We start from the raw sequence: 15,422 nt of genomic DNA on the forward strand, positions 1-15,422 counted from the left end.
TACACCAGAATCTGATTCGACCCGGGGCTTTGATAGAGGCGGGGTGGGTGGATATTAGGTGTGTACATGGGGATATTCACAGATACCCTGTAGTCCCAGTGGAAATTCGCTATAAGGGAAAAAAGCATAGTGTAAAGGCTGCGGTTAGCTCCCGCCTGGTGCACCCCCTGATTTTGGGTACTGATTGGCCTGGGTTTGATAAACTGGTGGGGCAATGTGTGGGGGTGCGCTCACGACCAGCAGGGACATGGGATATGTGCGCGGTGCTCAGTGGTGACGCGAGGTTGTCCGACGCTGCAGACGGGGAGGGGGAGCCGGCAGCGCCTCCACAGGAGGTGCCGCAGGTTACCGGTTTTGACTCCATGGAAGATTTTCCACTGGAGCAGTCTCGTGATGATACTCTACGCTGTGCCTTTGACCAAGTGATAAAAATTGATGGTCACGTGGTGCACCCTGACGCACCGTTAACATATCCACACTTTTCATTGTGCAGGGATAGATTGTACAGAGTGAGTCGTGACACTCAGACAGAGGAAACCGTAACACAGTTGTTGGTCCCGAAAAGCCGTCGGGAAATAGTTTTCCAGGTGGCTCATTATAACCCGATGGCTGGGCATATGGGGTATGAACCGCTGAACGAGGTCCCATTTGAGCGGATTGGGATGGACCTCATCGGGCCATTTCACCGAAGCGCACGCGGATATCGCTTTGTGTTAGTCCTGGTGGATTACGCAACACGATATCCAGAGGCAGTGCCACTGCGCAGCATATCTGCAAAGAGTGTTGCACAAGCACTGTTTCAAGTGATCTCCCAAGTCGGGATCCCGAAAGAGATCCTGACTGACCAAGGTACACAATTTATGTCACGAACACTGAGAGAACTGTACGGATTATTGGGCATCAAGTCGATTCGGACCAGCGTGTACCACCCTCAAACCGACGACCTCGTCGAGCGCCTGAATAAGACTTTGAAGTCCATGATCCGTAAGTTTGTGCACGACGATAAACCAAATTGGGACAAGTGGCTAGATCCTCTTCTGTTTGCAGTGCGCGAGGTACCCCAGGCCTCCACGGGATTTTCTCCCTTTGAACTGCTGTTTGGCAGAAAACCACGCGGGGTTTTGGACCTGGTTAAAGAAAGCTGGGAGGAAGGTCCGAGCCCCAGTAAAAACGAAGTTCAGTACGTCCTGGACCTGAGAGCAAAACTTCACACACTGGGTCAGTTGTCACGTGAGAATTTGCTCCGGGCCCAGGAACGTCAGCGGCGGCTGTACAACAGAGGATCTCGGTTAAGACAATTTGCACCGGGAGATAAAGTGCTTGTATTGCTCCCATCTTCCAGCTCAAAATTACTCGCCAAGTGGCAAGGGCCGTTTGTGCTCACACGGCGAGTGGGTGACGTTGATTATGAGCTTGTGCGATCTGACAGGGGAGGTGCAACACAGATCTATCACCTCAACCTTCTGAAAGCATGGAGGGAGGCGGAGACTGTTTCCTTGGCGACGACAATTGAAGAGAGGGATGAGTTGGGGCCTGAGGTACCAAAATCGATCAATCCAGCCTCGCTCCGTTGTGAAAGCCACCTCTCACCGTCCCAGGGAGCAGACATAGCCCAGTTGCAGCAGCATTTTGCTGATGTGTTTTCCCCCCTGCCAGGACGCACAAGCCTTATTCAACACCAGGTTGAGACTCACCCGGGCGTGACGGTGCGTTCACGCCCCTATCGGTTACCTGAACACAAGAGAAAAGTGGTTCAGGCAGAATTGAAAGCCATGTTGGAAATGGGAGTAATAGAGGAGTCCAACAGTGCCTGGAGAAGCCCCATCGTTCTCGTGGTCAAGAAGGATGGGTCAATCCGGTTCTGTGTGGATTATCGCAAGGTGAATGCCGTTTCACGGTTTGATGCCTATCCCATGCCCCAGGTCGACGAGCTCCTGGATCGCCTGGGCACTGCGCGCTTTTTCACGACGCTGGATTTGACCAAGGGTTACTGGCAGATGTCTCCAGAGTCCAGGGAAAAAACGGCCTTCTCCACTCCGTACGGGTTGTACCAATTCGTCACACTTCCGTTCGGGTTGTTCGGGGCCCCAGCCACATTCCAACGTCTCATGGACCGGGTGCTGCGGCCGCATGCTGCATATGCTGCCGCCTACCTGGATGACGTTATCATCCACAGCAACAGCTGGGCGGAGCATGTGCAGCAGGTGGCCGCAGTGCTGGAGTCACTGAGGAAGGGGGGGCTCACGGCCAACCCGAAGAAATGTGCAGTTGGAAGGAGGGAGGTATGGTATTTGGGGTACCACTTGGGCGGCGGGCAGGTGCGTCCACAGGTCGACAAGACAGCAGCGATTGCAGCCTGCCCGAGGCCCAAGACAAAAAAGGAGGTGAGGCGGTTCTTGGGGCTGGCCGGATATTACCGGAGGTTTATCCCCAACTTCGCGGAGCTGACCAGCCCCTTGACCGACCTCACCCGAAAGGGTGCCTCAGATCCGGTCCAGTGGACGGAGCAGTGCCAGGTGTCGCTTGAGAGGGTAAAGCAGGCCCTCTGCGGGGAGCCTCTTCTCCACACACCTAACTTTTCTCTTCCGTTTGTCCTGCAGACTGATGCGTCGGGCAGGGGGTTGGGGGCCGTTCTGTCCCAGCAGGTGTCGACCGGGGTGTCGACCGCCCAGTGCTTTACATCAGCCGGAAACTGTCCGAGAGGGAGGCCAGGTACAGTACGGTGGAGAGGGAGTGCCTGGCCATCCGGTGGGCGGTCGGCGCTCTGCGTTATTACCTGCTGGGGCGCCCCTTCACCCTCTGCTCGGACCATGCTCCGCTCCAGTGGCTCCACCGCATGAAGGATGCCAACGCGCGGATCACCCGTTGGTATCTTGCGCTCCAACCCTTCAAGTTTAAGGTGATCCATAGGCCGGGGGCCCAGATGGCTGTGGCCGACTTCCTCTCCCACTCGCATGAGGGGGGGGCGGCTCCCCGGCCTAAGTCGGGCGGTGGAGGTATGTGGAGGGGGCGTGGTGCATCAGCTGCAGGAGAGAGGTGTGGAGAGAGCTCAGAGGAGCAGCACCAGGTGAGTGATTGGAACACCAGCATCCACTTGGCTAATCACTCTCCTCTATATAACACAGTAGCGTGCTGGAACCAGGGAGAGAGGAGGAGAACGAACCGGCTCGCAGCACAGGAGGAGACCGGATCGAAGAGAACTAAGCAACAAGCCGAGCAACTGAAAAGAATAAAATAAAATGCCTAAACTACCACCAGGTCTCAGTCTTCATTACAGCTGATAGAACCCGCAGTGGCGGTAAGAACTCCACACCACCGTTTCCCCATTTTAGTTATACCTCTCTCTTAATCCGTATTTTATTGCAGTGGCGGCTCCTGACATTTTTGCACTACCTAAGAAAAATGTCAGGAGCCGCTCCTGACATTTTTCTTAGGTAGTGCAATTTCCAGTCTGTGAAAACTGCATCAGAGTGTGCTGTGCGAAGTTGAACTGATTGCACTGATGCAAATCTGTTATGTTCCCACACGGGAAATAAAATGTCCAATCGTCCAGAAACTCCTTGTCTTCTTTAAATAAACACAACGCAGAGTCGAGGGGTTATTTGGTCTGCCAAATAACCAAAGTGACTCTGCAATTTCCCCCCATTATGTCCATAAGTACCATAAAAGTCCATAGGACTGAGGTATATTTGTCTAGGTAGAATAATTCATTGTAATAATTTTTTATTATTTTTTGTTATTTTTTGCAAACCTTAACCATTATTTATTTATTTTCCTCATATTGTTCCAGGATTCTATGAAATAAGTAAACACATAAGCTCTTAATGATAAGATTCATTCAATTTTCATTCTAAAGAATGTAATTAAAATGACGGCATATAAATCCAAGTCAAGTGTTTATTGAAGTTTTGGAAAATATGACTTAGAAAAGTATAACCAGTTGTCAAACATAGTTAAGTGCAGCTTACTTATGTGAGATTTCTCTCTTTTTTTAAATATAATACTGCACCATTAACAATGAATGTGTCATTATACATTCTGCTGTCATTGTCAACATTATATAAAAGATTTAAATCATTACAAGTCAATGACTGAGCACAAAAGGGTAAGTTATTTAGCTACATCAAATACTACCTGGAAAAATAGCAGGGTTGGTGGAGCCCTGGGTTTCATCTTTGCCTCGCAAGGCGAGCCCGAACATCCCGCAAAATTCTTCCAAACTTCCTTCTCCGCATTAGTACGACGACTAAAGGGTACTTCTTTCAGAAACACTACCGTATTGTTGCACTCGACACTCGCCATCTTCTTCATAGAATGTTTTTTTTTTTTTTCTTTATTGAAAACCACAATGTTACAACAACAAGTAAGTTCATGGTCCCGCGCAACAGACATATGACGAAAGCACGTTGTGCGTCGTTTGTGCGAGCACATAAACTCTCATAGAGAATGCATTGGGAGCAGGATTTTTGAAAAAAACGGAGGTCCCATTCACGTCAATGGGAGCTTCCTGGTGCAAATTCGACCCTGACCGAAATCGCACAAAATGGGCGTGGCAACACCAGGCGCGACATTAATCTGATTGGACAATGACATATACAACCAGTTTGCCTACAGCAGATCAGTCCCACTTTAGCAACTAGATTAAAAAAAAAAAAAACTTTGTGTTTGGTAGTGCGTCGCACAAATCGCCCCTATGGAGGAGCCGCCACTGTTTGGAAGCCATTGCTGTATCTTCTGTGACTGTCTTCAGTCGTGGCGAGTCTTCTTCTTTGGCGAGTCTCGGTCTACTCCACATGAGTTGGGCGGGTAAGGTAATGCAGGTGTGGGTGGAGACAGAGGGCCTGGCGGAGAGAGGGGGTGGGAAATTTTGATGAGCTCCAGGGGCGTCTGTAGCTTGAGCAAACATTCGGGGCTGTAGCCCAGACATGAAAATAATTTTTAACGGGGGTCAGGGGGTTTTTCCCCCGGGATTTTTTTAAAAAAAAGGGGGTGTTAAAATGAAAATTTAACACAGTTCATGACCAGCTGCTTAACATGTTGAATGCCGAGCTGTGAATGTTGGCATTCATGTTTTGATAAAATGCCGAGATCCATATATCCAAATGCTGACATTGTGTCTTTGTTAGCCTAATGCACAAGAGAGAGAGAGCGAGCGATTCTGTTGTCAAGAACCTGGGAGCTAATGTGCGCTGTTAGCACTTAAGCACTTCGTGGATACTACTGAAACGTGAAGATTGTGACGACGTGACAAATTTGTTTTGTTTAGATCAACCACTCTCAGAGATCGCATGAAACACCGATGGCGGTGTCTTAGCTCTGTGTTTTGGTAACCCAGCTTGACCGTCGGAGCCCAGTCCACTGACAGTAGCTAACAACGCGCTGGGGCAGCCTTCAAAACAAAGCCCAAACGTAGCCCGTATTACATTACTGTTGATTGGCATTTAACAACATAATACTTTACTGCACTACTACAAAACTGTTAGATTTCCCACATACCTTTGAAAAGTGGTCACCGCAGACACGAGCATTTGCAAATTCAGCTCCTCCAGTCTGTAAACGTAGATTAACTATCCACTTTTTTTGTTCTGTGAGTTTTTTTCCATTTCTCACCTCTATGGGCGATTATCTTCGATACCCGATAGTAACCCTTTCCCTTCTCTCGGTCAGACCGATTGCTACATCCAAAAACGGCACAAAACTGAGGCATTTTGGGCAAAAAGTGGCAGACAAAACACAGTGTTTTCAATGGGCTCCAGCTCAGGCTGCCCACCACCTGGGTAGAAAAATACGGAAGTGACGTCAAGTGAAACCCTCCTATTAAAGGCACAATGTGCGATTTTTATGTCATTTTGTAGTGTATTGCATACACGCGGCATTGAACGCGGCATCTAGGCTATCACCTTTAGCTTGGCTAGCGTTCACTGATAGAAAAGTATGAGGTAGACTAGACTAGTTAGCACCAAAACACTGCCGTAAACTGTCCATCTGTCAGCATCTCCTGGCTGTTCTTTGGGAAATGAATTGTGGTGGTGAGGAATATTAGCTCCAAAACGTAAGTATATTTTCTTGCAATTCATATGTCCTCTAAAAAAAGTGAGGTGGCCTAGCTAGTTGACAAGCCAGTCTATTGAATGATCAAAAGCTATTCATTTGTCACAGATGCTTTTCACGAACCTGCGATTGAAACGCTCTCAGTAGGCGTAACGCTCTCAGCCTCCACTTGTCTCTCTGCCCCCTTTCCCCTGAAAAATTCCTGATGTCCATCTTAGGCTATTACTTTCAATGTCACCCTCAGACAAAATGGCAAACCAATGTAGAATAAACCCCTTCTGCATGATGGGAAACCTTTATTTGTTATTTTCGCGACAAAATGAATCAACACATGTCCATATTTGGGCATGTCAGAATCCTGCGGTCTGAGCTGGTTACAAAGTTGCATGATGACAGCAGCGCCGCGGTAGTCTATCACCGCTCAAAGTGTGGTCCCGTGACGGAGCTCTCCTTCTTTTTCTTCTTCTTCGTTCTTCTTCTTCTTATTATTATTATACATATTTTTCTTTATGTCAGTCCAGAGAGATTCGGGGCTGAAGCCCGGAGATTCGGGGCTGAAGCCCCGAATGACCAGGTCTCTCGACGCGCATGATGAGCTCTATCCTGGCATGATGTCATACCAGGAGCCTTGAGTCAACGAGACACTTGGAGGCGCTCTATTCAAAACATGGAGGAAATGCTGTACTGCTCAGTGAATACATTTCGCAATTTCTACTCACTGGGGTGACTTAAGGAGGCTAGAGGAACTCATTTTAAGGCTAAAAAACCTCTGAGAGTGAAATTTTCATGCCATGGGACCTTTAAGAACAAATCTGTGCGTACGAACGGTTGTTGCATGAGGCCCAATGTTCTGCTGGAGCTTGCTTTCTAGCCTTTTTTTCTGAACACCTCCTAGTACTCTGTTGTCTTCTTTTTTCACTGTTTTTGAACAGTACTCAATAACTCCCCGTCTGCCTCCCTGAAGGCTTTGTTTTTTATATTCAGCATCTTTTTCAGGTCACTGGGTTTGTTATTGGGGAAGCACCTCACCGCCCTTGTGGAAATAATACCCATACAGAAGTTAATATAATGTGTTAACTTCTGTAATATAATGTGTCACACACTCCATAATGGGATTGATATTATCTCTATGTGGCATAGAGAGTACATTCCAGCCTGTGGACTCAAAGCATCCCTGGAAGTCACCCTCCCCTTATCACTCCTTTCTTGTTTATCACCACCCAGATCCATAGTGAGATTTCATGATCACAATATTTGCTGTGTAAAATTATTAAATTGTGTTGGAAACCCTGGAAGTACATTTATCTGTAAATATACACACCCTCCTTTCATCACTAATGTTCATGTATAGAGAGACAATAGAGTAATAGAAGGTATAGATTTCATGTGGGGATCCTTTTTCTCTGTGATTGGATGAGTGTACTTAAACACAGATATGTTAGTTCATGAAATAAATATTTTTCTGTGACAGAAAATATTAAGTATGTTGTAAACATTGGTTAAAGTAGCTTTGTCAATTTGTCTAAACTCAATAGTTACTGTAGATACCAGACTTGTTGCATTTATACAGCACTCTTTTTAATTACCTTATGTTGACCAATTTCACTCATTTCTGAACATTTATAGTGTTTTTTGTTTTGTTTTTCTTTAACTTTACATTTAGCTACACACAGAATGGTCTAACCAATAAGTTATTTTTCAGAACTTTTATCAAAACACAAGCCTTCATTTATTTTTATTTACTTCCCTCATCAATAAAAAAACTTTTTTTTTTTTACAAGAGCTCCAAACATATATAGTTTCCTTAGTTCATAATGTATCAAATAAATGGCATTTAACAAAAACAGTGGAGGACAGTTTCATATCTGAAAGACCAAAGAACATTTTCTGAGAACCTTTCATTGGATAACTTGAAAGGCTAATTAAAACTGGCTACAGTTAGCAAAGATCTGTATGGAATAGAGAAGTGTGTTGAAGACCATGGAATTGTCACTGGTGCCAGCAAATTCAGTGGACTACCAAGAGGTTTTGCCATGATATCCACATGCCTTATGACCAAAATGTTTTTGAAAATCTTTGATAAACCTCAAGAGATGCAGGGCCCTCGAAGGGGCCAAAGCTTTGAAAATTTACAAAGAAGAGAAAAAAGCATTTACATTGCGCAATACATGTTAAATGTACAGTGCTTGTTTCCAAGTTTGGTGTGTGCGCTCTCAGCGGTAGTCTCTGCCCTCTTTCTGGTTGCCTGTCCTTTAAAGGGGAACTCCGGGGCATTTGAAGCGCATTTCCATTGCTAGAGGTTGTCAAATACTGATAGTAGAACACAGAGAGGTGCAAATCTGCGCTCCCTGTGTGGAGATCGCGCTGTTTGCGCAGCCTGTCATGCGAGGCTAATACGTGGTGGCTAAGGGGCAACTGCTAACCCTTCCACGTAAAACAACAACTTGCACACAGCAGAAACGTCACACCACTTTATAAACCATCCGACAATAAAGTCACAAGCCTTACCATCAAAACCATATGCATGGTTCTCACATTACTGGCATGGGGACGTTACAAAACAACTTTATAAACAGCATGTAACTCACCGGCTGGTTGTAGGCTCGCGCATGTGAAAGCCCAAAAGAGTCGATGGACGATAATCCCATATACAAAACAATTATCTTCTCTAGAAAAACTGCGTTCAAGTATTTAAAACATTACAACAATACATGCCCAGTAATATTGTTGTAATGTTTTAAATACTTGAACGCAGTTTTTCTAGAGAAGATAATTGTTTTGTATATGGGATTATCGTCCATCGACTCTTTTGGGCTTTCACATGCGCGAGCGTACAACTAACCGGTAAGTGACATGCTGTTTATAAAGTTGTTTTGTAACGTCCCCATGCCAGTAATGTGAGAACCTCTAGCAATGGGATTGCGCTTCAAATGCCCCGGAGTTCCCCTTTAACACTGCTGCAGCTTGTTTCAGTGTAGGCCCCCCCCCTTGGTTATTAGTGGATCACTGCTGGCCCAGGTTATCTGGGTGAGCCCAAGCCCTTTTTCTCTCCCTGTAGTCAACAAGCATTGCCTGATCAGATCTGTAAGCCTGGATTTTTGTCCTTCTTCTGCAGCCTTCCACAGCTGCTAACCATGCTGCTACTGTGGCGTACACCTGTTGACCTGCGCTAATAGCATAGCTGGAACCTTGCTGCTGTTTTGCCTTTTTGTTTTTAATTTGTTTTGCTCAATTATATTGATGAATTGTGTGGCAGGCTTGCATTGCCTGCTTTTGTGACTGGCTCATAAGTGTCTATCATTTGTGTGGAGCTGGGAGTTCTCTGAGCCATGTGAAGGTGTGTATGTGTGAGTGAGAGATTTGTATTCATTGAGTAACTTGTGTTGGATATAATAGATACCATTGGGTTTCAATTTATATTTTGATATTGATATTCTGGACTGTTAATCAATTTTATTTTGTTGTGTTCCCTAGGAGCTGGTGGCGTAATGCAGTGGTGTCTGGCCTCTACTTGTGGGGGCATCTCCTTTTTGTGTACCGTGTTTAGCCCTGAACTTCCCTGTACATGGGCCTTCACTATTTTGTGTGCATGTGGCATGTGTGAGGGGACTTGACTGGGATGCCCCTACAAATCCTGAATTGCTAGCCCACCATTGGAGACCTTGTTCTTAATTTGTCATTGTTCCTTCCTTGCTTTTTGCTCTGTTTTTGTAAATAAATATTTGCAATGGGAAATGGAATCCTGTCTCCTGCTGCTTAAGTGAGACTAACCTAACTGAACATTTCTTTGGGGGCAATTCCCAGGGTGGCGTTGTCGGACTTCTTCCTATTTTAACCATAATAGGAACCATACCCAGTCCCACATAACATAAACAGCCAAAGGGAAAAAAAAGAAGTGATTGTAACTTTATTGAATGTTTTGTAAAAACAGGCTGACGCCTATGGCTGGCCCACAGTGACACACATTCATAGACAAAGAGGGTCGGCACAGGAGAGCACACTCAGAGCCCATGTTTAAGTTGATCTCCTCTCAGTAGCCTCGTCTCTGCCTGATACGACCACAAACTGATGAAGCGGGACAGCATATCCTCCGCCAGCTGATATCTATTTATGTTGGAACGTGGGGTTTCATACCCATCATCATTTACATCCTATAAATGTCAGGCTGTGTCTTCAGCCACTGCTTCAATTAGCTGTAAGCCTCACAGAGCATCTGGGGAGACATGAGAGAAAAAGAAGTGCCATTTCCATACCCAAGTTTGAGCATTCATTAAATGTGTCTTATCAGCAGAGCGTCCTCCAAGAGGGAATGTGATAGCACAATTAAGATGATGGTCAATTAGGCCATGCTGCTAATTGACTTGTCATCAAAGCCAGAGTTTATTAATCAAACAAAGACAACCCTCTGCTTCTTGGCCTTGATAGGGAAGAAGAGTGATAGAGAGCCTGTGTGTAATGATGCACAGAAGTAAACAAAGGAACAGCTGGGCCTTTCTTTCAAGCCTTTGGAGGGTTAGCTTAGCACTTCAGCTACAGCCATGAAACGGCCATTTGGATTTATTCAACTATAGCTTCAACTGAAGTATACAAGATACAAGTGTCCCGTGGCCAAAATGGCTGTAATATACGACGATTATAGATGGGTTTCTAACAAAAGATTCTGCAGCCACAGCCAGCTCAACTGTCACCTGTAGAAATTGGTAAAACGGGAATGGTGACCCAAAAAAGTGAAGGGAAATAAATATCACTAATGCAGATAGTTGAAGTTTAATGTGTCCAGGTTTTCACCCAGAAAAAAGGTTTTACTAAACAGATCAGGATGTAACAAAAGGGTATCTGGTCCTTAAAAGATCTTAAAATTAGACAAATATGATCTTATATGAGCATGTACAAATGACATATTACATTATTTCATTATTCATTTAGGAAATAGTGCGATAAGCTACATTTATTCTTACTGCTTTTATAGGAAATAAGAGCAGCAGCCAAATGCTACAAATTTTATCCAGTTAAAAGTCTGATCAGCAGCAAGTGTAACCACCTCTATAAAAGCGGATGTTTCTGGCAGTTTTCTTGTCCAGCGCATTCAGGTGTGTGTTAACACAATGCCAAAGAGAAAGACATCAGCACTGATGTTAGAGAAGCAATTGTTGCTGCCCATCAATCTGGGAAGGGTTAAAAGGTCATGTCAGAAACATTTTGATTCTATTTAAAAAAAAAGATTGTTCACAAGTGGAAAACATTCAGTGCATTTACTGATTTTCCCAGGGACAAACATTCAAACAAGTTCAGTCTAAGGTCAGATCCATACAACGCTTGGAGACAAAAAACCCAAGAGCTACATCTCAAACTCTCCAGGCCTCAGTTAGCATGTTAAAGGTTAAAGTTCATGACAGCACAGTTAGAAAAAGACTGACTGTACTTATCTATAAAACCAGATGAACCCAATAAGTTGGGTACCCATAGGTTAGCTCCATCATATCTTAAAGATCTCATTTTTAGAGATTTTCCTAAGAGAGCACTTCGTTCCCAAACTGCAGGTTTACTTGAGGTTCCCAGAGTTTCAAAAGTTAAAAGTAGAATGGGAGGCAGAGCCTTCAGTTATCAGGCCCCTCTCTTGTGGAATAAGCTGCCAGTAAATGTCCTGGAAGCAGACACCTTTTCACATTGACATTGACATTGCAGAAGCTTATTGTTGGAAATTGTTTTTGAATTGGCTCTATATGAACAAATTGGATTATTTTATAAATAATTATGATTACAATGAATTGAATTCCAATTGGCTTGAATTGGACTTTATTATCTAAGTGCCTTGAGATGACATTTGTTGTATTTGGCGTTATATAAATAAAAATGAATTGAATTGAATTGAATTGAACAAGTATGGTTTGTTTGGAGGCATTGAAGGGGGAAGCCTCTTCTCTCTAAAAAGAACATGGCAGCACAGCTTAGGTTTGCAAAGCTGCATCTGAACAAACCACAAGACTTCTGGAACAATGTCCTTTGGACACATGGAACCAGAGTGGTGATGTTTGGTCATAATCTACGGCAGCACATTTGTTCTAATATGCTATTTTCCAAACAGCTCATACCAACTGTCAGGCACGGTGGTGGAGGGCTGATGATCTGGGCTTGTTCTGCAGCCACACGACCTGGACACCTTGCAGTCATTGAGTCCATCATGAACTCCTCTGTACTTACACAAAAACCAGGTGATCCAATGTGACAGGTTGTCCCCGTCCTGCCCACCTGCAGCACTGTCCCAATTTGATGTGCACCCTAATTAAGGGGTGGCACAGGAGCCTGCACCTATATATATGTGAGTGGCTGCACCGGTGTGTCTGTGTGTAGAGCTTCCTTCATGCAGGTATAGTACTTTTGTCAGTCCTCCATTGTGCATGGGCTCAGTGAATTTATGATCTCTATTTTGCAGAGGAGTATTACCAGAAGCCTTTCCTGGGTGCTCCGCCTGGATTTCCAATGAAAGGAGCTTTACCAGAAGCCTTTCCTGGGTGCTCCGCCTGGATTTCCAATGAAAGGAGCTTTACCAGAAGCCTTTCCTGGGTGCTCCGCCTGGATTTCCAATGAAAGGAGCATTACCAGAAGCCTTTCCTGGGTGCTCTGCCTGGATTTCCAGTGAAAGGAGCGTTACCAGAAGCCTTTCCTGGGTGCTCTGCCTGGATTTCCAGTGAAAGGAGCGTTACCAGAAGCCTTTCCTGGGTGCTCCGCCTGGATTTCCAATGAAGGGAGCGTTACCAGAAGCCTTTCCTGGGTGCTCCGCCTGGATTTCCAGTGAAAGGAGCGTTACCAGAAGCCTTTCCTGGGTGCTCCGCCTGGATTTCCAGTGAAAGGAGCGTTACCAGAAGCCTTTCCTGGGTGCTCCGCCTGGATTTCCAGTGAAAGGAGCGTTACCAGAAGCCTTTCCTAGGTGCTCCGCCTGGATTTCCGATGAAGTAACACGTGGCGTTCAGCATTTTAATCCGTCCGCAGCCTTTTAACCGGCTGCTGTCTTGTCACCTCCAGCAGGGCTGGACTGGCATCTGAAAAGGGCCCGGGCACTTTTTGATCACTGAGGGCCCAGCGCGCATATATGTATATATATATACACACACACTTCTGTCTAATTATCATTAATCCTCCATTTAATCCTTGTAAGGTGTTCATGTTTTTGTTACATAGAAGATATTCTGGCCCAGTGGACCTGGGACTAAAGGAGGGGAAAAAAGCTGCTGTGCACCCTCATGTTCCCTTCATCCTGCTTGTGAAGTTCTGAGTATCTTTGTTTTTGAGGATAAGAGATAGAGAGAGGAGGATAACTAACTTTATTTTCCAGATGATGAGCCCTGGCCAGTGAATCTCATTGTGAAAAAAGTATTCATACCATTTTCCTTCAGCAAAACCTGAAAATGGGTCCCACAGACCCAAGCCAGGGATAAGCAAAGCAATATTTCACCAACACACACAACACTGTATAGAAAAGGAGCACCAGCACCACACACACACTGTTGTATGTTCTAAGTCTTACTGAATCAAATTAAACATGTAGTAATAATTTCCTGGGTTCAATTATTTTATTTATTGCTCAAAATTGCTCCAGTCCACAGATACTGTCAGTGAGCTTACTGAATGGAATGTTAACCCCCGCCCCCCAGGCATAAACTGTAATGCAGCTTGAGACTGATCAAAAGAGCCTAAGATAGTGCTTATGTCTGTGTGTTTTTTTTCTCGGACACGTCATTTTTTTCACTACAGCAAAACCAAAAAAAATATACCAAATGGGTATGTTTGTGACTGATTTGATGAAGTCAGGATGACAACTTGGTCTCGGTTTCAAACTTTCAGGCAATGGGAAACGAAACGCCGAAGCGCCCAATAGCTACACTGCATTGGCTAGCGGGTGTGTTGAGATGAATTCTAACCTCAATCTCTCCCTGATGGGTCACGTCTCCTATCTCCGTCTCCTCCTCCTCTGGTTCCCCAGCTGGAACCATCTCCTCCGCCTCCTCCTGTTCATTCTCCACCACCTGTGCGCTCGTTGATGATGTACTGGCGGCGGCCCCACTGCTGCCCCAACCTGAGGTCGAGCAGCCAGGTTCCGCATCTCCCACGGCCCCACTAACCGAACCTGAGCTCGAGCTTGTGCTTTTAAAAAACATATCGGTGATTTTAGCGCATTTTACCAAGAGAGTCGTCTCTTGGTTTTTGTTTTCTCTTTTCTTTACGTTTGTCATGGCCACTCTTTTGTTTCTCCATTTCGCGTCCTCTTTCCACCAGAGCTTTAGCCGAATATAGCCAAGTGAAGTCAGCTAAACTTGGGGTTATAATGATGATGATGACTTGGGTCAAGTGGGCCTGTAGGGAGGGGCGGGCCTTTGACAACGTTAGGCATTCTCATTGGACTAGCGCTCTGTGCGTCAGGAGAAACATCCAATGGGCCCCGACGTGTCATTTTTTTTACCGTTGCAGTCAATAAAAAATCCATCCATCCATCCATCCATTATCTATACCGCTGAATCCGTCGGTCGGGTCGCGGGCGGGCTGGAGCCTATCCCAGCAGTCAATGGGCGAGAGGCGGGGTACACCCTGGACAGGCCGCCAGTCCATCGCAGGGCCACATAGAGACAAACGGGACAAACAACCATGCACGCTCACACTCACTCCTAAGGACAAATTTAGAGATGCCAATCAACCTAACATGCATGATTTTTGGACAGTGGGAGGAAGCCGGAGTACCCGGAGAGAACCCACGCATACACGGGGAGAACATGCAAACTCCACACAGAAAGGCCCCAGCTGGGTGTTGAACCTGGAACCTTCTTGCTGTGAGGCGACGGTGCTAACCACCACACCACCGTGCAGATCAATAAAAAATATAATATATATATGTATATTTTATTTACGGCCCTCGGAGGGCCCGGAGGGCCGTTCGGGCATATCCGTCCGCAGCCTGACCTCCAGTCAGGACTTGACTGGCTATCGGGCTTACCGGGCAATGCCCGGTGGGCCAACGCATATTTTTGGGCCGGGGCCGTCCTAATTTTATTTTTAAAAATGTATTGTTATTATTTTATCGGCCGTGACGGTAATTGCAACACAAAATGCGGCCATTGGTAGAATTTCTCGAAGGACAATGGGCTAGTCCAATGAAATCTCTCAGCACCTCTTTGGCCTGCCCCTCCCCTCACCGTTGACTCAGGTAATCAATCTTACCATTTGAGCTGAACGGACTAGGAGAGAAAACAGTCAAATACCGAAATGGACAAACAGAAACGAAAGGGTCTTTCCCCTCTCTCTGCCCCCTGCTTCCTGTCTCTCTCACACTGTCCTCTCATTAAAGGCATAAAAAGCCCCCAAAAATACTTTAAAAAAAA

Source organism: Odontesthes bonariensis, chromosome 19 (genome assembly GCF_027942865.1).
Source record: "Odontesthes bonariensis isolate fOdoBon6 chromosome 19, fOdoBon6.hap1, whole genome shotgun sequence".
Lineage (NCBI taxonomy): Eukaryota > Metazoa > Chordata > Actinopteri > Atheriniformes > Atherinopsidae > Odontesthes > Odontesthes bonariensis.